Here is a 26,098-nt window from a genome sequence, read left to right as displayed (position 1 = left end):
GTACTCTGTGGAGGAAGTGCTACATTTTTCAGAATTTTAGATGAAATTACTTGTTTCCCAGAAGTAGATTAAGTTCGTACTTGTCTTCCAATTCTTTCCAAGCCTTCCTGCATTCCAGCTGTCAGGTCCCAGAGCGCATCCCCCTTCTAGGAGTTCAGCTGGAGAAGTTACAGAGTTGTGGTTTAGCCCCAGTCGGCAATTAAGTACCACACAGCCGCTCACTCACCCTCCCCCCTGGTGGGATGGGGGAGAGAATCAGAAGAGCAAAAGTAAGAAAACTCGTGAGTTGAAAGAAGAACAGTTTAATAATGGGAACAACAACAACAACAAAGTGATGAGAAGGAAAACGACAAGACAGAGAGAGAGGAACAAAACCCAGGAAAAAAACAAGTGATACAACCACTCACCACCCACCAACAGACGCCCAGCCAGTCCCTGAGCAGCGATCGCTGCCCCTCAGCCAACTCCCCCCAGTTTATATACTGAGCATGACGCCATATGGTATGGAATAGCCCTTTGGCCAGTTGGGGTCAGCTGTCCTGGCTGTGCCCCCTCCCAGCTTGTGCACCTGGCAGAGCATGGGAAGCTGAAAAGTCCTTGACTAGTGTAAACATTACTTAGCAACAACTAAAACATCAGTGTGTTATCAATATTATTCTCATACTAAAATCCAAAACACAGCACTATACCAGCTACTAGGAAGAAAATTAACCCTATACCAGCCAAAACCAGGACAGGAGTTCAGTTGGCTGACTCCAAGGTCAGCTCCTTTGTGATAAGAGCTCTTGTGAAGAAAGCTAGAAGTGAGGGTCTGCCCCTCCTTTCCCTTGGGAGCTGCTTGTAAACTGAGAATTTAGCACTGCCCCAACCTGTGCTACATCACAGCTGTGTAGCAGCTATGACTGTGCCTGGTCTTGTACCTCCGCAAACCTAATCCGGACTCACTGGTTTGGCTTCCTGGCTTGGCCTAGGACCTGCCTCACCACTGCAGACTGGCTGATCAGTCTCTGGACTTCTTCCTGACTCAGACAGAATCACAGAATCACAGAATCGTATAGGTTGGAAAAGATCTTTAAGATCATCAAGTCCAACCGTAAACCTAACACTACCAAGACCACCACTATACCATGTCCCTAAGCACCTCATCCAAACGTCTTTTAAATACCTCCAGGGATGGCGACTCAACCACTTCCCTGGGCAGCCGATTACAATGCTTGATAACCCTTTCAGTGAAGTAAAATTTCCTAATATCCAGTCTAAACCTCCCCTGGCACAACTTGAGGCCATTTCCTCTTGTCCTATCACTCGTTACCTGGGAGAAGAGACCAACCCCCACCTCTCTACAACCTCCTTTCAGGTAGTTGTAGAGAGTGATGAGGTTTCCCCTGAGCCTCCTTTTCTCCAGGCTAAACAACCCCAGTTCCCTCAGTCGCTCCTCATAAGACTTGTGCTCTAGACCCTTCACCAGCTTCGTTGCCCTTCTCTGGACACACTCCAGCACCTCAATGTCTCTCTTGTAGTGAGGGGCCCAAAACTGAACACGGTATTTGAGGTTCAGTACGCGGCCTCACCAGTGCCGAGTACAGGGGCACGATCACTTCCCTAGTCCTGCTGGCCACACTATTTCTGATACAAGCCAGGATGCCATTGGCTTTCTTGGCCACCTGGGCACACCGCTGGCTCATATTCAGCCAGCTGTCAACCAACAGCCCCAGGTCCTTTTCTGCCTGGCAGCTTTCCAGCCACTCTTCCCCAAGCCTGTAGCATTGCATGGGGTTGCTGTGGCCCAAGCGCAGGACCTTGCACTTGGCCTTGTTGAACCCCATACAATTGACCTCGGCCCATTGATCCAGCCTGTCCAGGTCCCTCTGCAGAGCTTTCCTACCCTCAAGCAGATCAACACTCCCGCACAACTTGGTGTCATCTGCAAACTTACTGAGGGTGCACTCGATCCCTTCATCCAGATCATTGATAAAGATATTAAACAGAACTGGCCCCAGCACAGAGCCCTGGGGAACACCGCTTGTGACCGGCCGCCAACTGGAGTAAAGTCCATTCACCACCACTCTTTGGGCCCAGCCATCCATCCAGTTCTTTATGCAGCGAAGAGTACACCCGTCCAAGCCATGAGCAGCCAGTTTCTCCAGGAGAATGCTGTGGGAAACCGTGTCAAAGTTTTTACTGAAGTCTAGATAGACAACATCCACAGCCTTTCCCTCATCTACTAGGTGGGTCGTGCTGTTATACGTCCTGCCTCTTTGTCAGTGAGGTCACTGCTCCCATCTGCACTACTGCCTCACTCAGGTCACAGCTCACCTTCCCTTGCAGAGCAGAACTATACTTCCTATCTTTCAAAGCAGAACTAGGATGAGGTTTTTTTCCTGTGACTTCTACACTTATTCAAATATATTTTTGAAGGTGACATGTTATCAGTTTATCAACCAAAATGTCCACTACCTTCAGTTCTTGTCTGCAAAACAGCAGTTTAATTAAGGAGGAATAGATGCATTAGAACTTAGTGAAAACAAACCCTCCATTGTAGGTACCTTTAGTTTCACAAATGAAGACATTATTATTATAAGAATCTCAGTTTGGTGATGTCCACATAAGTAAGTAATGGCAGCGTAATAGTTTAAAAAGGAGCAGGTGTAAGTCGGTGAAAAAAAAAAAAAGAATTTTTCTTTCATATCAGACAGATAGGCAGTATGGCTAAAAAAAAAATAGGATTTTTAAGTCCAAGGAGCTTTTTTACTATGTTTTCGGTGTCCAGTTCCCCTATAGGTAAAGGTCTTTGGCCTACAATAGGAAGGAATCATATCAAATGCCTTCCTGAAGTCCAAAAAGATTAGATTTACCTCATTTCACTTGTCTAGAGAATCAGTTATCTCATCAAGTTATCTTATCTGAGAAAGCACCTTATCAGATATTAGTCCTCCAGAGCACAGTTCTGCTTGTTCATGAGTTATTAAAAAGACAGCAATGTTCTTGCATTTCACCCAGTCATGTTTAAGAAATCTTAGCCACTTTAATAATTTCTGGGAGACACTATTAAAAAGCAAAGATTCAGAGGTGGAATGAAGACAGCTTATGTAGAGGCTTGAAAACCAGAAGACACACAGTCTTTGCAAAGTCAATACCATTATTCTATTGTAGGGTTATACCATTAAATAACTTCATCTAGTCCAGATGTACTTCATATTTAGTTATCATGAAAGCAAATTTTAGTGTTGATTTTGGATTTATCACTACTTGGGAGTGACTTATGTGTCTGGAAAGAATTTATGTCTTATACCTTAAAAATCAGTGATGCTTGAGAAGTACAAACTGTTTCTTTAACTTTTTCCACATGTACTTCAAAAATCTTGCAATGCTGAATAAGTTTTCTGAAAAACACAAGGTTGGAATTATCCCAGTGGCTCTAAGGACCACATGGGAGAAAACACTTCCCTCACCATTGCTGATTCTGGCCTAAATTGTCCACAATCAAAGTGTTAAACCGATCTGCCCCATCACTACAGAGTTTCACAATGTCAGTTATGAGTTTAGATTGCTCTCCATCATTCTGCTTAGTACTTACTAGAATCTCTCCTGCAGCTATGGAATTAACCTTAGTGATCTTTGGACCCTCTGGAAAAAGTGGTTCATAATCCTTGATCCAGAGAAACCATGTTTGAGTTAATACAGAATAATCAATTATGTATCTTGGAAGAAGATACCTAAACAGAGGCAGACAATCATCTAGGTATCTGAATGGTGTTCCAAGACATGAAAGTTTCAGTTATGGATCCTGGTTAAGCAGCAGATTTCATATCTGATCTTGCACAAATGGAGTTTCTGATCTGCAAGGTGAAGGCAACAACATTTCTCCAGCTCACAGAGGCAGGGAGTTCAGATATATTAAAGCACTCATTATAATTGTAAGATTATTGTAAGCAAGAGAGATATTAGCTCCTTGCACCTTGTAAATTATTTCATATGTAGGAAGAGCCTTGAATGAACTGAGCAATAAAGCTGATTATTACAATCACACCAGATGTGTCCATTTCTTATTTTTTTTTTGCTTGTCCTTATTTTTACAATGCCTACTTTACCCAGGGTTATTTATGTGAGGGAACTGAGAAGAGAGGGCAATAGCATCTATACAGATGTGCAAAATAATAAATTACTTATGGTTGAAACCACCTATGGATAAATGAAATTATGGACCAGCAGTGGTTGCCTGACCTGTATCCATCAAAATGTCAAACCATGTATAGGTAGACAGCAGGGACGCACACTAGAAAGAATAAGGAATGCATAAATCTCTGACACTGCTCCATGCTGCTTCAGGTAATTGTGACATAGTATGCCTTACAATACTGTACATATCACCAAACATTGATTAAAAGCAGCTCTAGCTCATTGCTTATTTGTTTTTAAAGTAGATATCCTATTAGCTACTAAATAACCTATCCTTACATTCTATTGAAAATAGTTTGGAGTAAATAAGTGTTTTATGACAGACTTTCTCCTGTGAAGTCTTATCATGAATAGTTCTGTAGAATTTAAACACGAATAGTACTGAATAGTACTATTTAGCAAACCTAAAATTAAGGTGAAATTAAGGTGAAAGTGACAGCCTTATTCCAAAATTGTAAAGAATGGTTCAAAAATTCAATTTAAATGGTCTTCTTTTTTTCTGTAAATGCATTCTTGGTTGGTTTAATCTATATTACATTCTGTAGGGCTTTTCCCTACATGAGTGTTATTAACAGGAAATATCAATATTTCTAGGTCATCAAGGTTAGCTTTCTACCTTCACCAAAAAGAATATTGAAAACACTTAGTTAGCCCAAACTTAACTATTTCCTCATTGTCTTTATTGGTAACTCAAATTGCAATTGCCAGAGATTGGCAATAAAAACAGTCCAGCTTTTTTCCAGCCGTTCCTTCTCTCTGCAGTATTAAAAGCAGAATTTGTTTCCATCTGCTCTATAAATAGCAAATATTCACAAAACTGTTTCATCTACAGTTTTAGCCTATAGAATCTTAAATTGATGCATTTTCAAGGCTGTTGCTGAAGTTCCAGTGCCTTACTTTCAGAGACCATGGAAATCAACAGAAAATTTTCCATTTACTTCAGTGAAGCAGAGCTCAAAGTCCTTATCTTGTTAAGTATCATCCCTGCCACATACCAGAATAAATTTATGTAGAAATGAAGAGAGTTTTCATATCTATGAGGTTCTTCATTTGGTTACGTTTGGAATAGGGGACTTACACTATAGGAGATCCATGGGAATTTTTGAGATGTGGAAAGGAGAATACCAATACAATTTTAATTCTGCCTACTTTTAGAGCATGTCCACCTTCTTGAATTTAGAAATCTGACTTCATTGGATTAACCTCCCTTTAAGATGAATTTTTAAAATTCCAATTCTAAAAGCCTTGTGCATAGCACATCGATTTAATTTTCTGCTTTTATATTTTTAATTTGATTTTCTGTTTTTACATTTTATATTTTCTGCTTTTATAGTTTAGTCTGATACTGTTGTATTGTAAGTAAAAGACAGTGGACAGATGAATGGGCAGACATTGAAGAAATAAAATTAATATTAGCTCAACCTGGTCTTTCATAGCTATTTAAAAACAAAATTCCATTAAAATAAATATTAAACATTGATCACTAGAGGTACCATGCACTAGGCAAATTATATTACTGACTTTATGTCCCAGTGCCCTTGCCAGATTTTAAAACCGTGTTCCTTTAATATCAGTAATTAGGGACTGAAATTAATTATATTATGTTAAATAAATTATGACAATGGGACATTCTTCAATGACTATAGCCTGTTAGGGAGGGATTGGATCCACCTGTCTATAAGAGGCAAGGGAGTCTTTGGCAGCAGGCTGGCCAACTTGGTGAGGCAGGCTTTAAACTGAAGGACTTTGGGAGTGGGGTCCAAAGTGGCAACGCTTACACCATTGCAACCAACTGGGGAGAAAGCCAGGCCAACCAGAGCAGTGACAAATGTTCCTTATCTGCCTCCCAAGATGAGAACCAGAAGACGAACCACCTCAAGTGTATGTATACCAATACATGCAGCCTGGGGAACAAACAGGACGAACTGGAGCTCCATGCCCAGTCAGAAAGTTATGATATCATAGGATTAACTGAAACATGGTGGGACAACTCACATGACTGAAGGATCACAACGGATCACGGTAGGCTGTTTCGTAAAGACGGGCAAGGATCAAGAAAAGGAGGAGCTAAGGAGAACCTTGAATGTATAGAAGTCAACTACTGTGATTGTGGAAGCCCTTTCAAATGTCTCTGGGTCAAGATCAGAGGGGTTGTCTCCAGGGGGGATCTTACAGTAGGCATCTGCTACCAACCTCCAAACCAAGACGATAAGGCCAATGAACCAATATTTGGGTCACTTAAGCAAGCTTTGTGTCAATAGAACCTGGTTCTTATGTGTAACTTCAGCTACCCAGACATTTGTTGGAAGAACAATACAGTATCTCACATGTTATCCATCAAGTTCCTGGAATGTATAGAGGACTGCTTCCTCATACAAATTTTAGATGTGCCAACCAGGAATGAGGTACTGCTGGACTTGCTACTCACAAAACAAGAAAACCTGCTTTGTAATATCTTGGTTAGTGGTAGCCTTGGCTGCAGTGATCACAATATTGTGGAGTCTGGGATCCTACTGAGCATGCTGAAGGTTAGTACTAAGACAAAGGTTTTAGATTTTAGAAGAGCAAACTTCAGCTCACCCAGAGCTGTCAGGAGGGATTCCATGGGAAGCTTCCATGGAGGATAAGGGAGTGCTGGGAGTTTTTCAAGAACGCTCTCCTGGCAGCACAAAAACAGTTCATCCCCTTTAAAGGTAAGGGAAGTAGGTGGAGCAAGAGACCCCTTTGGCTTACCTGCGAGCTTCTGAGACTGCTCAAAACCAAAAGAGAAGCTTACTTGAGATGAAAAAGCAGACAAATACCCATTGAGAACTACAGCGGCATTGCCAGGGTATGCAGAGTTGCAGTTAGAAAAGCAAAAGCTCAGCTCGAATTGAAATTGGCCAGAGATGTCAAAAACTACAAGAAAGGGTTCTTCAGGTATGTAAACGACAAGCAGAAACAGAAGAAAAATATAGGCCCGCTGTTAAACAGGAGAGGTGAATTAGTCACCAGCAATGCTGAAAAGGCAGAGGTTCTCAGCACTTTCTTCACCTCTGTCTTTACTAGCACTGTTGGGCCCCAGGCCTTGGGGACAAAAATCCACGTTGATGCAAACACAAACCCACCGTCAGTGAACCAAGAGTTGGTATGTGAACTATTACAGCAGCTTGACCCCTACAAATTGATGGGCCCTGACAATATCCACCCAAGGGTGTTAAGAGACCTGGCTGACATCATTGTGAGGCTGCTCTCCATAATCTTTGAGAAGTCGTGGATATCAGGGGACATCCCAGAAGACTGGAAGAAGGCTAATGTCACCCCAATCTACAAGAACGGCTTAAAGGAGCATCCAAGAAATTATAGCATCCAGGCCTGTCAGTCTTACTTCAGTCCCTGGGAAAGTTATGGAACGAATCCTCCTGGGGCCTATCACAAGTCAAATGAAGCACGTGATTGGGAAAAGCCAGCACGGATTCACCAAAGGCAAATCGTGCTTAGCAAACCTGATCGCCTTCTACAACAAAGTAATGTGCTCGGTTGATGTGGGGCGAGCAGTGGACATTGTCTACCTGGATTTCTCCAAGGCTTTTGATGCAGTTTCCCACAGCCTCTTCCTAGAGAAACTGATGCGCTACGGTCTAGACAAGTGGTCTGTGCAGTGGGTGGGGAACTGGCTGACAGGCTGCACCCAAAGGGTGGTGGTAAATGGCTCCTTTTCAAACCAGCAATCTGTCACAAGTGGGTTCCCCAGGGGTAGATACTGGGCCCAACGATGTTTAATATTTTCATAAGTGATCTGGATGATGGGATCAAGCGTACCCTGATGAAGCTTGCCGATGATACCAAACTGAATGGGGAAGTGGACACTTTGTCCACTTCTGTCACAAGTGGGTTCCCCAGGGGTAGATACTGGGCCCAACGATGTTTAATATTTTCATAAGTGATCTGGATGATGGGATCAAGCGTACCCTGATGAAGTTTGCCGATGATACCAAACTGAATGGGGAAGTGGACACTTTGGAAGGGAGAGCCACCCCGCAGGAAGACCTAGGTAGGCTGGAAGAGTGGGCTAACAAGAACCATATGAAGTTCAACAAGGACAAGTGTAAGGTCTTGCACCTGGAAAACATAATCCAGGAGTGCAGCACAGGCTGTGATCTACTCAGCTGGGGAGCAGCTCTGTGGAAAGGGACCTGGGGGTCCTGGTGGACAACAAGCTCAGTGTGACAACAAGCTCAGTGTGACAAGCTCAGTGTGACAACAAGCTCCTGGTGGACAACAAGCTCAGAGTGAACAGTGTGCTGCTGCGGCAAAGAAAGCCAACGGGATGCTGGGTTGCATCAACAAGAGCATCACCAGGAGAGATAAAGAAGTCATCATCCCACTCTACTCAGCACTTGTCAGGCCACACCTGGAATACTGTGTTCAGTTTTGGTCCCCGCTATGCAAAAAAGATGTGGACAGGCTGGAGAGGGTCCAGAGAAGGGCCAGAGGTGATCAAAGGACTGGGAAGCCTGTCATATGAGGAAAGGCTGAGAGAACTGGGTTTGTTCAGCCTTGAGAAACGAAGGCTTAGGGGAGACCTTATCGCCATGGTCCAATATTTAAAGGGTGGCTACAAAGAAGATGGAGACTCCCTTTTTACAAGGACTCACGTGGAAAAGACGAGGGGTAATGGGTACAAGTTACTCCTGGGGAGATTCCAATTGGACATGAGGAAAATTTTTCACGAGAACAGTCAACCATTAGAATAATCTCCCCAGGGGAGTGGTGGATTTCCCAACACTGGACACTTTTAAGATTTGTCTGGAGAGGATGCTGGGCCATCTTGTCTAGACCATACTTTTGCCAAGAAAGGTCAGACCAGATAATGATCCTTGTGGTACCTTCCAACCTGGTATTCTATGATTCTATGATGATTGATTAACTGACACAATTTCAGTTACTTAAAAGCCATTTTCATAATAAAACACAATGTGATTTGGGGAGGTTGTATTTATACTTCTGACTGTGGACCTGTGTAGGTCTCTTCTTCATTCCTTCATGACTAACTGGACATCTGTCTTGTATTCATGGATAATGTACTGAAATTTTCTTGAATTTTAGCTTGATTTAGGTTGGTATGATAATCTCATATAGCCTCGGTTAGTCTTCTGCTTATAAATTTGTAGTCATCTAGTCAGGGTGCAGAAACAACACCATTAAACTTAGGTGATCTGTTGCATGCAAATACCAAATGGTGAATACGCAAAGCCAGCAGTTTACAAATAAGCTCCAGTGAAAATTATTCTTTCATATCTCTCAATGAGTACCTCTGAATGTCAAAGATAATGGAAAAAAACCCTCCAAATCAGCTCATGAATGATTTACTAATAATGGAATAATGTAAATTAACAATGGATACTACTGATAATAAATGCTTCAAACATTCCTAATTACCTTTTGCAGACTTACAAATCGAAGCTGCTTTCAGTCTGTCACCCCCGTGCTCTCTGATTGTAGTCTTCTACTTCCTTCACTCTGAAGTAAGACTGAGTGATTCTCTTGCTTTTGGCTGGTCCCAGTGACACAGTGGTACACAGGAGAATTCAGCAAATCCCACGGGGTTCATACTCTTACAGAACTTTTTTTCCAGGAGCTATGATCTAATAAGCCTTACACTTCATTACAAGAGAGGGAGAGGAACAAAGAGAATAACACTGTGGGAAAAAGAACCCAAACCCTTCCCTAGTAGCTGAAACAAATGGATGAACCTAAGAACGTAGGGAAGGAGGAACAGGGGCAATAGTAACCATTGCTTAGTTATGGGTTCAAGTCAGAAACGGAGAAGAGGGCATATGGCCATAGGAAGAACTTGAGCAGAAATGAGATGACCAGGAAACAAAGTCTCCGATACGAGTTAGGACTAAAGCATCAACAAAGAGTGCTAGCAAATGTGTTAAACTGAATTTTTTTAATAAGGTATTGTTTGAGCTCAGTGTTAGCAAAACAGTAAAAAATAAAAAGGAGGGGGTGTTCTTTCTAATTTAGTATAAAATCTACATGAATATGTACAAAGCCCTGACTTCTTCAAGGACCACACAGATTACTGTTCAGTTTGTTCCTTAAGAGTCTATTTATCTATCTTTTATCCTTCAGCTGCTGTTCTCTTGAGATTTCATAGTTTCTGTTTCCCATCTGTAACAGGTCTTCAATTTATAAACCAGATTACTACATGTGGAGTAGTTACAGGTAAATCTCATGCTTTGTAGTACCTGCACTGCTTCTTTAAGTTTGGAAATAAACTCTGTTGCCCATGTTCTGAAAGGACTCCCTGCTTGAATTAACCACCTTGTAATCTGTAGGAAAAACACAACTATAATAATCAGGCAAACAAATAGACCATATAATATTAATAAAATATTACAGGCATCTCCCACATTCTTCACACTTGACTGTCTAAACAAATCAATAGAAAGGGAGAGATCTAGTTAAGGCTGGGATGAAAATCTAGTGCTTTATCTTTAGAGCAAGTCAAAACATAACAATTCAACTTTATTATGTATAGTGTGGTTCATACAAATTGCATCCCAAAGGCTTTACAGAGGTAGATAATACTGTTCCAGAGTAAGATAACAACAATAATAATGGAAAGAGAGAAATGATCTCCACAGTCACATCCCTCTTTCAGTGGTGTAAACTGAAACTAACACTACTGAAATCAATATGCTTTACACTGATACAGCATTACTCAGAGATTAGAATCAGGCCCTGGTTAGGTAGCAGAGAAACTATGTATTTTCAATTGAGAATTGCAATGGAATGGTAAGACAATGAGGCAGAGAGACACAGGACGGCAGTTTTCAGATAGCATGAAACTTAAGTGAAGAAAGAAAGCATAAAGAAGCAGCAAAGCAATATGGGCGAAGTCTGTCAGTGTTTTTAAATTCAAGAAGAACAAATTGAAACTCTACATAAAACAGTTGTTGGAAGGATATATGTGATGTTCTCACCATCACACTGTGGAACTCAATGGGAGTTTTTCATCAACTTCAGAATTTCACTCTCTGTATCACAAACCAGGGACTTGTTGCTGGGGTACAGAGAGTGCTCAAGGAAGCAGAAAAAGAAATAGACAAGAAGTGAGAAAGGTTAAAGAAGGATTTTAGCTAAGATATATTGGATTACTTATAGACAAGACAAAATTAGGGAGGCATAAGATATATTTCTTCAGTACATAACAGCAACAGTAAACTCAGTTCTGTGAGTTTTCTTTATCAAAAAAAACAACAAAAATAAAAAATATTTTTAGTCATCTTTGAAATAACAGAGTGATTTTAAAAGGTTGGAGGTTGAAGTAGCACTACCTTCTCCTACCAGCTGGCAGACTTCTTGTTAACACCTACATATTCCGTTATGCAGCCTTTTATTCTGATATGGCCACCAGAATGTATCCATCAGGCCTGATGCCTGATTCTGCTTCACCAAGTCATATTTAGACACTCAAACATATAACACACACAACAAATATATTCTGTTGTTACTTACAGAATAATATGAACATTTGTAAGTGTGTCCTCTTTCTGGAGATATGACACAAGTAAAATATGTCCATCTGACAAGTCTAAGAAGCAGCCCCTTAAGAGAGAGAAATTTCTGAACTTGTGTATATTTAAGGATAATTTTTTTCTTGCAATGTTAGTTTCTCCTCTCTTTGGGCAGTAGCTGGTTTTTAAATTCAGGTCAGATGATTATTCCTATAGCCGTTGGCCGAGGACAAAAACATTATCAAATGATAAGGAAGTTTTTCATCATTTATTTCCAGAAATTCATGTTGCTTTTGCCAACCTTTTTTTCTTGTGAGTTTAAGAGTACTCTCTTTTCCTTGTTCAAGGTGGAAAAGACACTCTAAAAGAGTCTTAAAAGTTAACAACTACCCGTCATGCACAGTATCTGCCATTCTAGCAGCGTGATGAGCCTGTCTCTGATGAGCTTATGATTCTAAAAAGTCTCTGTAGAATTCCCTTAAGAAATAATGCATTTGGGAGATCAGTACTTTTGCCTCTTGGCCTTGTTGAACAGAAACCAATGCATGTACAAAATCAGCTCAGCAGATGTGATTATGAAGACCACCGGGCCACTACACAGACGGAGGAATGCCTGATTGGGCCGGCTATCTGTATAGCTTTAAGGTGTGCTATCAAGCACTGCATTTCACTTTGCTCACATACGGGTTGTGATACCTCAGGCTGTGCAGTGGTAATCTGTGTTGTGTTTTAGCCAATTTATGTTGCTCATGGGAAGTTAGGGGTTCTTTAGCTATTAGATCTTTTATTCCTTGTCCACAACGGGGCATTAATCAAGTGAAGATGACAGCTATGCCCTGCTCAGAGAATTCTCCTGGCAGCCCCCAAGCACCCTGCAGAGAAAGCATTAATGTATGACAAACCTTTGCCAACATTTGGCACCTCGACATTGTTGCCTGGCCTGTTTTCTTATGTAGATGGTATCGTCAGCTTTCCTGATGGAGTTGGAGACGCTATTTAATTTCACTGCATAAGGGAGAGAGAAATCCATTAGCGTTCATAGTCTGTCAGTGAAGATTGTGTCACTAGCTAGTATAAACTGCAAATGTGCCAGATTGCTCAGCAGAAACTGAAGTGGCAGGAGACTGCAGGTAATAGGGTCGCATGAAATTTATCCTCTTTTTCCCTCACAGAAAGCTGTTTCCCTTCAGGAAAACTCACAAAATGCACACACTTCTTCACAGCAATCATTGAAAGCGTAGGAAAAGGTTATGCTGAAATAGAGCAAAATATAATGCTTGGGCTAGACTCTCAAAGGGAACTTAGGCACCAAACTACCTTTTTAAAAGCCAAAATGCCCAATACATCAAAACCTCGAAAGGGACTACTTCCCTCAGCACTTGCATTTCTGCTGAACTGTGTAACACCTAAAGGCTGCATTACATCAAGTCCTAGCAGAATTTGCAAAGCAGGTATTTCCCTCCTAGAACCAAGCTAGTAGACATACTGAGAGAACACCTGGCGATGGGTGAAAAACTGTTTTGCCCAGCTTGTTTTGCTCATATGAGATAAAAATTCAAGCTTCTCCATATATGATATGAAGGAAGGATGTCAGATGGACTCTTCCATTTTTTCAAGAAAGTTCTTGAATAATTGAGCAGGTAGAATCCTGGGATAGGTGTCTTTCTCTGTTTCTTCCCCAGTGAAACAATTCTGCTTTATGCAAAATTTTTAAGTATTCAATAAGCAGTGGTAGAAAAGAAAGACCAACTGCATAGCTTGGCAGTAAAGGCATTCATATGGAAGAGTCAGGCTCAAATCCTTTCTCTGGTGATCATTCAGTCAGTTACAGAAAGTGAAGCAGCTTCAGTGGGACCAACTGACGGAGACCTGCCTGAGCGTATTTTAATAGTCCTGCTGTGAAAACTTTTTCCTGAGTGACGGGAGAGCACAAATCTGTACTGCAGATCTGCAAAGAGGAGACCGAGACCAATTTCCTGTGTTCTAGATGACTGTACTGGCCACTGAAATGCTTGGTAAAAAGGTTTCAGGACCCTTTGATATTTTGAGAAAGAAATGAGCTAACTCTGTGATTATGTTCCTCACTGTGAATCCTAAATGTGAGAGGCATTTCTGTAACCTCTGCTAGGTGAACATTCCCTTTGGGGATGATCCCACCGTACTTCCTACAATTTCCTCAGCATTCCTCACAGAACATGCTTCTATCTGCTTGTCATGTTGTCAGTCAATACCTAACTATGTTTGTGCAGGTACAGGAAGCACAGACCATACAGTCAGACCAATGACTATGCGATTTATCTCTTTCCACTGCATCCAACACCAGTTTAGCACCTGTGGATTGCAGCCATTGTGAGCTGCTCTTGAGTTTGAAAGCCGTACAAGACTTTCTAAAAACAAAGTGCCTAACCTGGGGTTGGGAATTCCACTCTCCATCAGGAAATCTAAAAGTTTGTCATTGTACTGCTGAACATTTGTTCTTGCAATTGTTCTTGCCAATTGAAGTCTTAATAGCCCATAAGGAAATTCTTGGCATTGCAAGACATATTCCACTGGGTTCTTTCATAAATGATACCTCTTTTTCCATGAGAGGAATGTTTAGATTCCAGAAAATATAATTAAATATGGGGTTCCTATACTGTTGTTATCTCACAGTGAGCATTTCAGTAAGATTCCTCAGTGTGGAAAGATGAATCTGACCCTTTACAGTAGGATAGAGTATGTGATTATTTGATTACTGCAGCTCTTATACTTCTCTACTAGTCCACTAATGAAAATGTGAATATATTCATTCATTTAGTATGCTTTTACATATGTAAAGTGACATTAGGATGATAATCTGTTACTAGGCATTTTGTCTAATTCTGAGTAAGGACTTAGAAAGTATTGATGGCAGCAACCTACAGGTGGTAAATCAGAATGCCTTTAAAGTGTACTAAACTTGCTGCAGCTTGCATTGCCCCAAAGCTCATTTTTTTTCTGATGTTAATACATTATCTTCAGTGTTTTAGCTAACACTTGCCAAATCATAGTCTTGCCAAGCCTAATACTAATCATAGCTTAGTTTACCTACATGTTCATATGCACATACACATTTTCTCCCCCAGTTTTTCTCCCTCTTAGAGACACACAAAAAAATAAATACACACGCACGAGGTTTACACATGGAATTTTACTACCAGTATAATTCTACACTAATGGCAAGCAGACAATACAAGTTGCTGTCTACATGATGCATCTTATTAAAAACTATAGCGTGCTGTATATCCCTCCTGATAGATCAGTTCCAAGTTCTCCTGTCTAAGATGTGGTCAGGGCCAGCCTCTCTTCAGCATGGAGTTCCTTTGTTCTGCTGGAGAAGCCCCAGTGTGATGGTCCAAAACTGCTTAACAGCAGGTGTTTCAACTTACACTATCAATACATAGATTAATGCACAAAAGACTCCCTTTCAATGTTTTCTTTTGCTCACATTTCTATTTCAGCTACTCATTTTCATACTATTTAGATGAGTTCTCTACCATCTCCTACATTTGAGTCCTAGTTTTATTGAGGTTAATCTCTTCAGTCTACTCTGAGAGTTCAGAAATGTTCTTTTCAGTCACAACAAAGTTTCCTTTTTCCAACAAAAACAAAACTAGCCTCTTCCCCCTCTTTCTGGATATAATTTTTAATTATCTCCTTGCTCCTAATTCTGAGAGTAGGATTAGTAGTCCTTTTTTGTTGTGGGCTGACCAATGATTAGTACATTGGAAAATGAAAGAGATCCAAATTCTGGTAAATATGATAGCCATCTCAAGCTAAATCTAACGAAGCATGTGGATGCTAAAGTACAGCCTCAGTGCTGCTTTAAATACCTAAGTCCAAACAAGATTTCCAAAACCTTTTAATCTGATGCAAACACTGGAGACACCTATTTTTTTCCTGTAGATAAACCAAGTGTTTATTTGTGGCATGCTTACTTGAATTTTCACAGTGCTTCGCAGCATGGTGACTATGTAAAATAATTTCCCTTGATAACAACAAATTAGAGACTTTTCTGTTACCTCAGAGATAGCTCACTGTGGTAAACATTCTCACACCAATCCATCTGAGCCCTGCACAAATGATCTGTGTAATCTACTCAGTCTAGTTATGGTATTTACTAATTTAGTGGTCAAAGCAGCCACCCTAAGATGAATGACTTCTTCAAACAAACAAAGGAATTGTACTTTCTCTCTCTTACACTCAGCAAGTGGAACAGAGGAGAAGAAGCTGTTCTAATCATTAGGATATTATATAAACCAGCAACAGAAACATCAGTGCTGTAAAGGAGGCTGCAGCAGCCATAGCACATTTACTGGAAGCCTTAATCCGGAGATATGAGTTATGTGTTCTCACTATTTTGTCTTTTCAGTGTCAAGCTCTATACTGTCCTTGCTAAGAAAGTTTTCCTCTACCAGACTTCTCACTGTTTCATCTGCTCAGCTAACAATATTCTGCATCTTCCCACCTCTTCTGCCATCCACACCTTCATTATTCTGGCAGCCTTTTGCTTTTCTGACTAGAACTGATGTCCCGTCCCACTCGGTGGGTTGCAAAGACAGGTGAGTCTTTTTGATTCCCTGACAGTTTGTGTACCGACAAAGGCCGATCTCTGCTCGACAGAGCCGCGTGGCTGGTAGAGTCACGGCAATGACTCAGAGGAACAGGCTGACTAGCAACTTTATTAACTGGCGAATTCAACAAATGGACAACCTTAACGAACTGGCAAGCCCAATGAATGAACAGAGGCAATCTGGCAATGGAGCTATTTTCCTGGCAACCTGTTAACATTTATCCAAAACTCGTACACCTGAATATATGGTAGAAGAGTGGAGGAAGAGAGAAGCGACAAAAGGAAAGAAGAGAGGAGGATAGAGAAAGGAAAGGTATCACCACCCTTGGATCCCGCGATGACAATGACAGGCGTGGCAATCCTCTGGTGATGGGCGCGCACGTGGTTCCTTGGGGATGTGTGTTTTATACTCTGATCCCCACCTCCGGTTACGCCTCTTGAGGATTTATATGGTTCTTGTTCTAGAAAGTTCTCAATCTTCTACACAGGTGCTGGGGTTGCGAGGGGTCTCTCAGGTGGTCACAAGCCCCTTCCTCAGATAAACCCTGTGTGACCTCTGGCCATATACAGTAAGGTCTGTCAGAACCCGGAACCGCGCATCCTCTGACGCGCTCTCCACATCCTGCTCTCCCCTCTCCCCCGTCCTGTGTTAGCTGACCCTTGCCGTTGCCATGCAAATCGTGCCTCGCCTCGCCACAATGTTTGAGACATTAACTCTTTCAGTCTCCCACAACTGACTGCCCATTTCTTTCCATGTCATTGATTGTCTCATTATTTAAAACATCATCATAAATAATAATCTAAACTGGGACTTAGACATTTGAAGTTAAAGATGAAGACAATTCCTCCATCCGTCTGGACTGTCTACCTCTATAGATGTCTCTATTCAACTGGTGCCCCTTAATCTAATTTGGGTTCTTCATTTACTCATCCATATACAAAAATGCTTATTCTGAATAGATGAGTGGAAGTCTTCCCCTACTGTAGACAGTAATACTGTCTAGCTGAATAGTCACACAAATTCTCCTTAAATCCTGTGAAGAAACTCCATATAGTATAAAAGGCTGGGCCTACAGGAAACTTGATCTGATGATGTCGTGATAGTGACATACATTTTTTGCATAAAGTTTAGGAGTTAGAAACTCTAGGAAGCTAAAGATACAGGTTTAGACATAGCTCTGTCTGAGATAAACCTTTAGGGCTAGGGTATTAACCACCGTCAGATCAAGACAATATGATAAACCCCTTTAAAAAAAAATGCAGCCGCTGTACAGTCAGAAATTCAAGAGCCATGAGACCACACAGAAGAAAGGAAGACTTGGTTTTACCCCAGGAATTAGGACATTATCTGGGAATGGTGTGTATGTGTGGAATTTGTATTTGGTCTCCCTAGATGGTTCATGCATTTTTTTCTGTTAAACCATCACTGGATAGAAGAAAAACAGTCTTGAAAGGGGATGTGAAATATCTCCTAGAAGAACCAACATGAAAAAAGCAAAAGATAAAACCACCATTGTATAAAAGAATTAGGAGAGCATAATACAGCTGTCTACATACAGCTCACTGTTGGATGGTTGGAATTCCTGTGTTAAAGAAGAAAGGGAGAAACCTGTTTTAATAGATTTCATTCTGCTTACACAGGATAATGGGATAAATTTTAAAAGGATGAACAGAAATAAGAGTACTAGCATATTGTGTGCATTAGGAACAAGCTCTAATATGATATTCTCTGTCAGCCAAATTACAATACAGTCCTGTTATTTTCTTTTTGTTAGGGAGAGAAGGTCTGGAATGAAAATGTTGGGGGGAGCAGGTGATAATGCAGGAGACTCTTAACCTTGAAACTTTTCCGAATAATTTGCTTTTCACTCTTGGCTGCTCCGCATTAGTGCAGTACAATTATGAAGATGTAAACATCACAAGGGCACATGGCACACAGCCTGTCACAATGAGTTAAACTTGAGTACCAGATTCCCTGAGCAACCATGGAGAGAGAATGAGCTGCCTCATAAGGAATTCAGCTGTGTCAGTTTAGGGGGAGGTGAGGATGGGAGGAGTTGATCCATCAAGCTCAGACATGACCCTAACCAACCTTCTGCTTTCTACTTTCATTCAGGCTGTAGAAGCAGATCATAAATGGACCTTTCAAGTCCACAGTCAGATGACCTCCACTAAGAAAGAACCTGGAAGATACTTCAACCTGTACCTAAATACTCTTGAAATACCTTTTTTTTTTCAGTGCAAATGCTGCAATTTGCTTGTTTTAAATAGCTATCAATCACATAAAGAAGCAAATTGGCTGGAGAATAGAGCATTTAATTATTTTGTTTTCACACCATTAGCAAATTTGAGTTGAGGTATACTGCAAGTTTGATGGACCACTAAGCTGTATGCATTCATCATCATGTTAACCTTGCTTCTCCTTTTTCCCTGACATAAGACTTAAAGATTTTTAACTGAGAGAATAGGTGCTACTGATTAGTAAATGAAATTTGGACTTTTAGTGATATTTCTGTATTATTATCATTTAAGAATCCATGCAGTGAGCACTTTGCTGAATATATCGAAGTACTTAGAACCAGTACTAGAGAACTAGAGTCTAGTTCTTAATTAATTAGTAAGTATGTTATGTTTTCAAATACCTGTGAGAAATATGGCCTTTCTTACCACATTTTGAAAAAATCTAATTCTCATCTCATTTAGTGGTGGTGTAATGTCAAGGTAACTTCATTGACCTCATTAAAGACTCATTAAATACAGTGTTATGAAAATACCATATTATCTTAAACAGAAAACCTGCTGGGGGGGGATGATATAATTTTTTCATTACTGTTTTTCCAGTGCTTTTCCCCATCCAGATTCTTTCAGCCTAGCATACACGCCCTCCTTCTTTCTCTCTCCATTTGTCTCTTTCTCTCTGTACATGCCTGTACATATATTGTCAGCCTGTACATATACTGTCAGCATATACATATCCTGGCTAGCTATAGCTTAAAATTACCATATTGCCTGTGCTACCCAACCTACAAAACAACAATAAATCTTGTATAAACGTGCCATTCAAATATGCAGTCATATGGTAAGCATCTTTGTAAAGTAAGCTGAAATTTTATATTGCATCTACAGTTACAGTTGTTCTGATGTTTATCTTGACTTATAATGTAAAGCAACATTTTAAACTATAATGATTAAATTCAGCCATAATTTCTGAATAAATGGGTACTTACTTCCGTAGTTTAATAATTTTCAAGATAATCAAACTGCTATTTGGAGATATTTAAGAGGTGACAAAATGTAACATCAAAGCTTCTCAAAATAGCAAGTAATCATACTTAAGAAGGATTGTGTTTCTCCATAAATTAAAAAGAGTTGGGTTTATTGGGTTTATTTGGTTTATTTGTAGTACTCTTTGCAACTCAACTCTGCATCTATTCCAAGAGTGAAAAGGAAGTGGTGCTAGTGAGGGTGAATATGGAACGCAATAAAGCTAGAAGAGAAAAGAGAAGAGAAGAGAGAAGAGAAGAGAAGAGAAGAGAAGAGAGAAGAGAAGAGAAGAGAAGAGAAGAGAAGAGAAGAGAGAAGAGAAGAGAAGAGAAGAGAAGAGAAGAGAAGAGAAGAGAAGAGAAGAGAAGAGAAGAGAAGAGAAGAGGAGAGAAGAGAAGAGAAGAGGAGAAAAGAGAAGAGAAGAGAAGAGAAGAGAAGAGAAGAGAAGAGAAGAGAAGAGAAGAGAAGAGAAGAGAAGAGAAGAGAAGAGAAGAGAAGAGAAGAGGAGAAAAAAGGGAAGGGAAGGGAAGGGAAGGGAAGGGAAGGGAAGGGAAGGGAAGGGAAGGGAAGGGAAGGGAAGAGAAGATTTCTCAATGATTACCGTAAGAAAGTAATAAACAGCAGAGAAATATAAATGAACTGTCTGAATAGTTCTTTTTGGGTTTTGCTTGACTAACCTACTCATAGATGTTTTGTGAAAGAAAAAAGTTGTTATAGTGGGTTGTGAAAATTGCCTGTTACCTTAGCATCATTACTGTAATTAGAACATGTGGCGTATTTTCTGTCAAAGAGAAGTTCCACCACAAAAAAGACCGAGTTGTTTAAATGAAATGTTATGCACTCACACATCTTGGGTCCATCAAGTTTATGTTCACTGCCAGGTAGATTTCCAAAGAGACACCGTTTTCCATGCTGGTAGTCCAGGCCAAGTGGTTTGATCTCTACACCAGGGCACAGTGTTTCTAAGGTCACCTGATCTGGAATGGAGCCAACAGGTGGAGGGAGAAGGAAACCAAGGGTCCTCCACAGTGCAGATACACAGAACAAATTGCCAAACAGGTCTGCAGTAAATCTAGGGATCATGGAAGAGCTGAAAATCCAAGCCTGAGAGGTTCATGTGGCAGCCTTTTAATTTCATGCATGGTGACACGAGAGAAGAGCAGGGAAGAAGGGAATGCTGATGCACAGTGAAATTGGCCTGTCACTTTCAAAGCACATCAACCAGGAGACTGAAGAGAAAACCAGCTTCACCAAAAAAGCTGTAGAGTCTGGGGATCCCATTACCTGCCGGAAACTTCCATTTCTGGTGGGTTTATGCAAGTTTTTATTAGTCTTTCTATCCATGAGGAACTATAATTTGGGAGTTTTCATCCTGTGGGGACTAACATGAGATGTTGAAAACCAATAAACAAAAACTTTATCTTTGATGAACTGGAAGTTCCACTTTTCAGTCAGCTATAGTTATGATTGCTACATGGTTACGATGGTTCTGCTGAGTTTTGTTTGTCTTCCCTAGCAATCTTCCCTATAGAGACAGGCAAGTGAAGACAGAAAAAAAAGGTTATTTTCCAGCAAATTACTGCTGTTCAGTGACACAAAAACAGCTTCAATGCAATGCTCAGAAAAATGCATGTGAATTTTATCATTACAGATTAATTATTTTTTTAACCATGATACTTTGCATAGATACATTTCTTGTAGCACATGGAATCATATATATATGTGGAACAAAACTAATTTTAGCTTCTGTATTCTGTGATAATTGTCTAAATGGCCTCTCTTCCAGATCTCATGTACTAACAACTAATACTGCCCTTCTTTGTGCATTGCTGCTATGCTGTTAGTTTTTTAAACACTTGCTTTAGTACTGCTACCTCCAGCACTGGCCTACTTTGGTGATGAACAGATGAGCACAGTGGAAATATGACAAGCACAGATGTTATTAATGTGCTATTTTACAGAGCTTGTGGAGGTTGAATAATGATTTACAAATACTAAGTGAAACCAAAATTAATTGTATTTTTAGGAAGAGTTTTTCTTATCCCAAACATTGACTGTTTCAGGCTTTAATGGAAAGAATCACCTTCATTGGTTTTCTAATGTGGAAGTGATGGATGTTTTTTTAATTCTTCATCAATGGGGATAGTAAGGACACTCACTGTTTTCTGTCTTAAAGAAATGTGTGCAATCACTTGCATTTAATATTTACTTATGTTTAATGAACTTTTCTATTCACAGCCCATAACATGTAATGGATTGCTGGGCCCTATCAGAGTGTGCTTTTACTCTTATTTTAGGCTTGTCATCATTTTCTGGAATGGTGTGCTTTGATGTTTCCCAGCCAAAGCATCCTCTGTGCAAGTTGCATTAAAATTCTTACAAAATCAGTCAGTAAATTACACAAATAGATTTCATAATAACAGTTACAAGTTTATAAAAATATTGGTGAAAGAAATATAAGCAAACTGCACTTTGTCTCCTAATCGCAAAATAATATCATCTAAATCTCCACCTCTTTCTAGCTGACTCATCACTGCTCAGCTCAACACTTTGGCCAGGAATTTGATATACCTCACATCTCACATTCAAAGGAAAGAACAAGCTGGACTGCAAATCAGCTTTTATATCCCATCACATCCTTATCATCACTCCACTTCCTTGGGGTTTAACATATTTAAAAATTCTCCCTTCCCTACCAGCATTATAAACTTTCAGCCTATTTGCTGTTCCTTGGGCTTACCTTGTTCTTTGTTTTTCTATCACTTTCATGACTTGTATGTGCAACTACACCTACCTTTGTGTCTTTTGTGGTCACACTGTTCACATGCTTATGTAAAATGCTTAGACACTATGCCTAGCTATGCCATCACTGTGTTACAAAATAGAGAAAGGGGCAACCTTTGAGATTTGGGTTTATTTCTTATTATCCTACTCTGATTTGACTGGTAATTCAATTTTCTCAAGTTGAGTCTGTTTTGCCCATGATGGTAATTGGTGAGTGATCTCTCCCTGTCCTTATCTTGACCCATGAGCCTTTCGTCGTATTTTTCTCCCCTGTCCAGCTGAGAAGGAGTGATAAAGCGGCTTGGTGGGCACCTGGCGTCCAGCCAGGGTCAACCCACTACAAGAGCATAGAAAAAATACCCTTTATAATGTATTAAATTCAAATGATAAGCTCGTTTAAGTGGCTCAGAGTTGCACCATTTTAGAAGACCAGAAGCAAGCAATGCGGTTTTAATAACTGTGCTTTTTGATGTTATCCTCTATATTTCAACTTCTAAGCTTTATTTTTACACTTCTCGCCTCCCTCCCCCATGCGAAATGGAGCAAAAAGTACCCTTAAGGTGTATAAGAAACCACAAAAACATATTCAGTCTTGGAGTAATCTAAAAAGAATCTGTATATGGTTCCAACAGAGCAGTTCCCAAGCCAAAACTTGGCTACTATATATTTAACTTACCTAATGAAATATACTGCGGTCATATTATTTTTACTGAAATAACTGTGCACTGCTCAATTCCACTGCCTCTCTGGCAAATCCATTCCACTTCATGTATAAAAGATGTTGGTATAAATTCTTCTAATGTCTATTTATCCCTAATTTACTAATTTTAATGCATCCCTTCTGGTTCTAACCTAAAATAGACCATCCAGTCTAATTTTAAAATAAACTTTAACCAGCTTAACTGATTCAGTCATGTTATCTTTTAAATCATCAGGAGGCTATTCCTGGCAAGGTTAAAGGTCAAAACCCCAATGCCAGTTAAAATAAAAATGTGTAAGCAGAACAAAAGTATAATTTTGAGGTTCAGACCGCTCTGGGTTTATCTCATACTTATGATATCTCGCTTGCACCATCAGTGAAAAAAGTCAAAGGGAAGAACTTTTCTACTTCATAGGACAGATAGCACTTGGACTGGATAGTGTCAAAGTGGAATGACAGCTCTTGCTCTGCAGCTGCCAGGATCTAATTATACTGCCTGGGACCAGAACAAGAAATTGCACAGTTATGTGGAATTAGGAAGACTCAAAATGTACCCCCTGTAGACCTGAAGACTCATGTGGATATCAAGGAGTGATCACTGAAATTTTCTAATGGTATTTGAGCAGGGATAAGGTAAGGAGAATGTCTCTGAGTGCAGTTATTATTATCACTGACTTCAGAAGTGCCAAATCATAATGTGCCTAAACTGTCATGGTAGGAGCTGACCAGATCCAGGTTAGACCGGTGGTCAAAGAAGCTTGCAGTGCTCTCAAGTCATGTTCCTAAAGGGAGGTATTCTGTACAGTGACATGGTAATGGAAAGTATATGAAGAATGTGCAATGGCAAGTACATGAACAGTGCGCAATGGTCATAGGAAGACAAAGGTCAGTCGGAGACTCCCTGCTTCTCAGATGTATCACTGAGCTGTGTGATGTAGTAAGTTTCCTTATTCTTTATTTTCTCGCTGTCCCTCCTACACTGCACAGGTTGAAATGGAGAAATTATAAGGCCCTTCATACTTTTGCTTTTAATCAGGTAGGCAGAGCACGCTTTTCTTTAAAACAGAAATCATGAATCTAAGCTCCAGAGGTTAAGGACTTTTTTCTCATTTGTTGGATCAATAAACGTATGCTAACCAGCAGGAGGCAAAAGATCACCTCCTTTCAGAAGGACTCATCAGCTTAGACATCACTGTGTATTAATGTTGCTATATGGCTTTGAGATTGAAACTGTTGTCACGTCTAATCAGCTTGAAATGAAGGCAGGGGAGTTTGCATCAATATACTTGCATATCCCAATATTAAACAGAGGAGTCTGAATCCAGACAGCCATCTCTTGTGTAAGGAGGGGGAAAAAAGAAGGATATTCTTTGCTTTTCTTTGAAGCAAACTTATGCAAGTAAAAGGTGCCAGGTCTTTTCTGTGTATAATTTCTTACACTTGGGTAAGAATTTTGCTCAGTAGTCCAGATGGACTTACAGGTAGAGGCTATAATTTTTTAGTTTAAACTTTATTGATTTGGGATTTTATCATAAATTTTAAACAACTGCCTTCAAACTGAATTAGGCATTTCAGTTTTCTTTCCTCTACAGTTCAGTGTTACAGATTTCTCACTAAGAAAGCTTTGCTATGTATATTATTTTAATAGCCGCCATTACTTGACTAAATGCTTATTTGAAAGGGTTGTGTGTTTTTAGACATCAGGAAATCTATGAGCAAATGGCCTTTATACAGTTTCTGGATTGATTACAAATATTTTTTTATCTATCTGAAAGGTCTTTTACCTTTTTGCAAGGAAGCTCTTGCTTTCTGCTTATCTTTATTTGAGGCTTAAAAACAAAACCCATAGAGGTGAATACTTTCCAGAAATAGATTCCTGCTCTTAGGCTTTGAAAAATACGTATCGGTGTTCCCAGGAAGAAAGCACAGGAGAACTGTAAGTTTGTTATTGCAACAGCATTATAAATGCTACTGACTATTGCCCAGTCTCTCTCTAGTCCGGTTATTTCATGCAATGTTGGTGGACTTGTTCTTTAAATATAGTCAGACACAAACAAAATTGCCAAACTAGCTATGGTTTATGTCAGTGCTTTGAATTTGCTTCTGTCACTGTTCACTAACAGTGTAACAGTAGCTGAGACCAGATGCTCAAATAAACAAGTGGCAAAGAACAGCTCATATGTTATTTCAGACTTGATTAGTTTACATTTATCTTCTTGCTAAAATCCTTTGGGCTTCATCTGTTTATATCTAATTAAAGAAAAAGGAATTGACTGAGCGAATGAGGCTTTGGGAGGTGGTTTGGTTTAAAATCATAATTACTGCCAATACTGGCTTCATATTACTTAGCTAAGATTAATTTGCTTTTCCTGAGGCCATTTACATTACAGGCTTAATTCTGATGCTAAGCTTCTCTCAAAACTTGTTTCTGGTTTGCAGAAATGACCAAGTATGTTACTCAAATTCAGCATGCTTCTTCATGTTTGTGGTTATCTCACTATCAAATTTCATCTAGCTAAAGATGCCAGTTTCAAATCACAAACAACTTTCCTCTAGTGTTTGAAATACTCTATCTATTTACAAGAATGTTTGGGTAATACTGAAAACATGGTGATAAACTTATTTTCCAGATAAAAGTTTCTGAATTGTAATACAGTTCATCACAGCTTAATTTACAAAAGAAACTATTACTTACCCTGAGACCTAAGTAACTTAATTTTCAGATTCTAACCAATCATACTGCATATTTAATTAGAATAGTATACAATTAATCAATAACTTGAAATACAATGCTTTATAAAGTAACAAGATTCTGTCTAAAATTCCACAGTACATGAAAAGGCTCTTGAAATTACATAGCCATTTTACCTGAAGAGCTCTCAGTTTAACATGTTGCTTTTCAGATGAGTGAGTTTCAATTTTCATTATGATTTTCAGTATTTTGCTTAGGATTAAGAAGCCATGTCCAAACTTAGCCACTGGCATATAGTGGGGCCACTTCACTGATTTGATGCCAGGAATTAACCTAACTATAGGAGGTTCATTCAGTGTTTAAATCAGATTTTGGTCTTC

The sequence above is a fragment of the Ciconia boyciana genome, chromosome 6 (assembly GCF_034638445.1).
Source record: "Ciconia boyciana chromosome 6, ASM3463844v1, whole genome shotgun sequence".
NCBI classification, from domain to species: domain Eukaryota; kingdom Metazoa; phylum Chordata; class Aves; order Ciconiiformes; family Ciconiidae; genus Ciconia; species Ciconia boyciana.
This window is presented reverse-complemented; position numbering follows the sequence as displayed.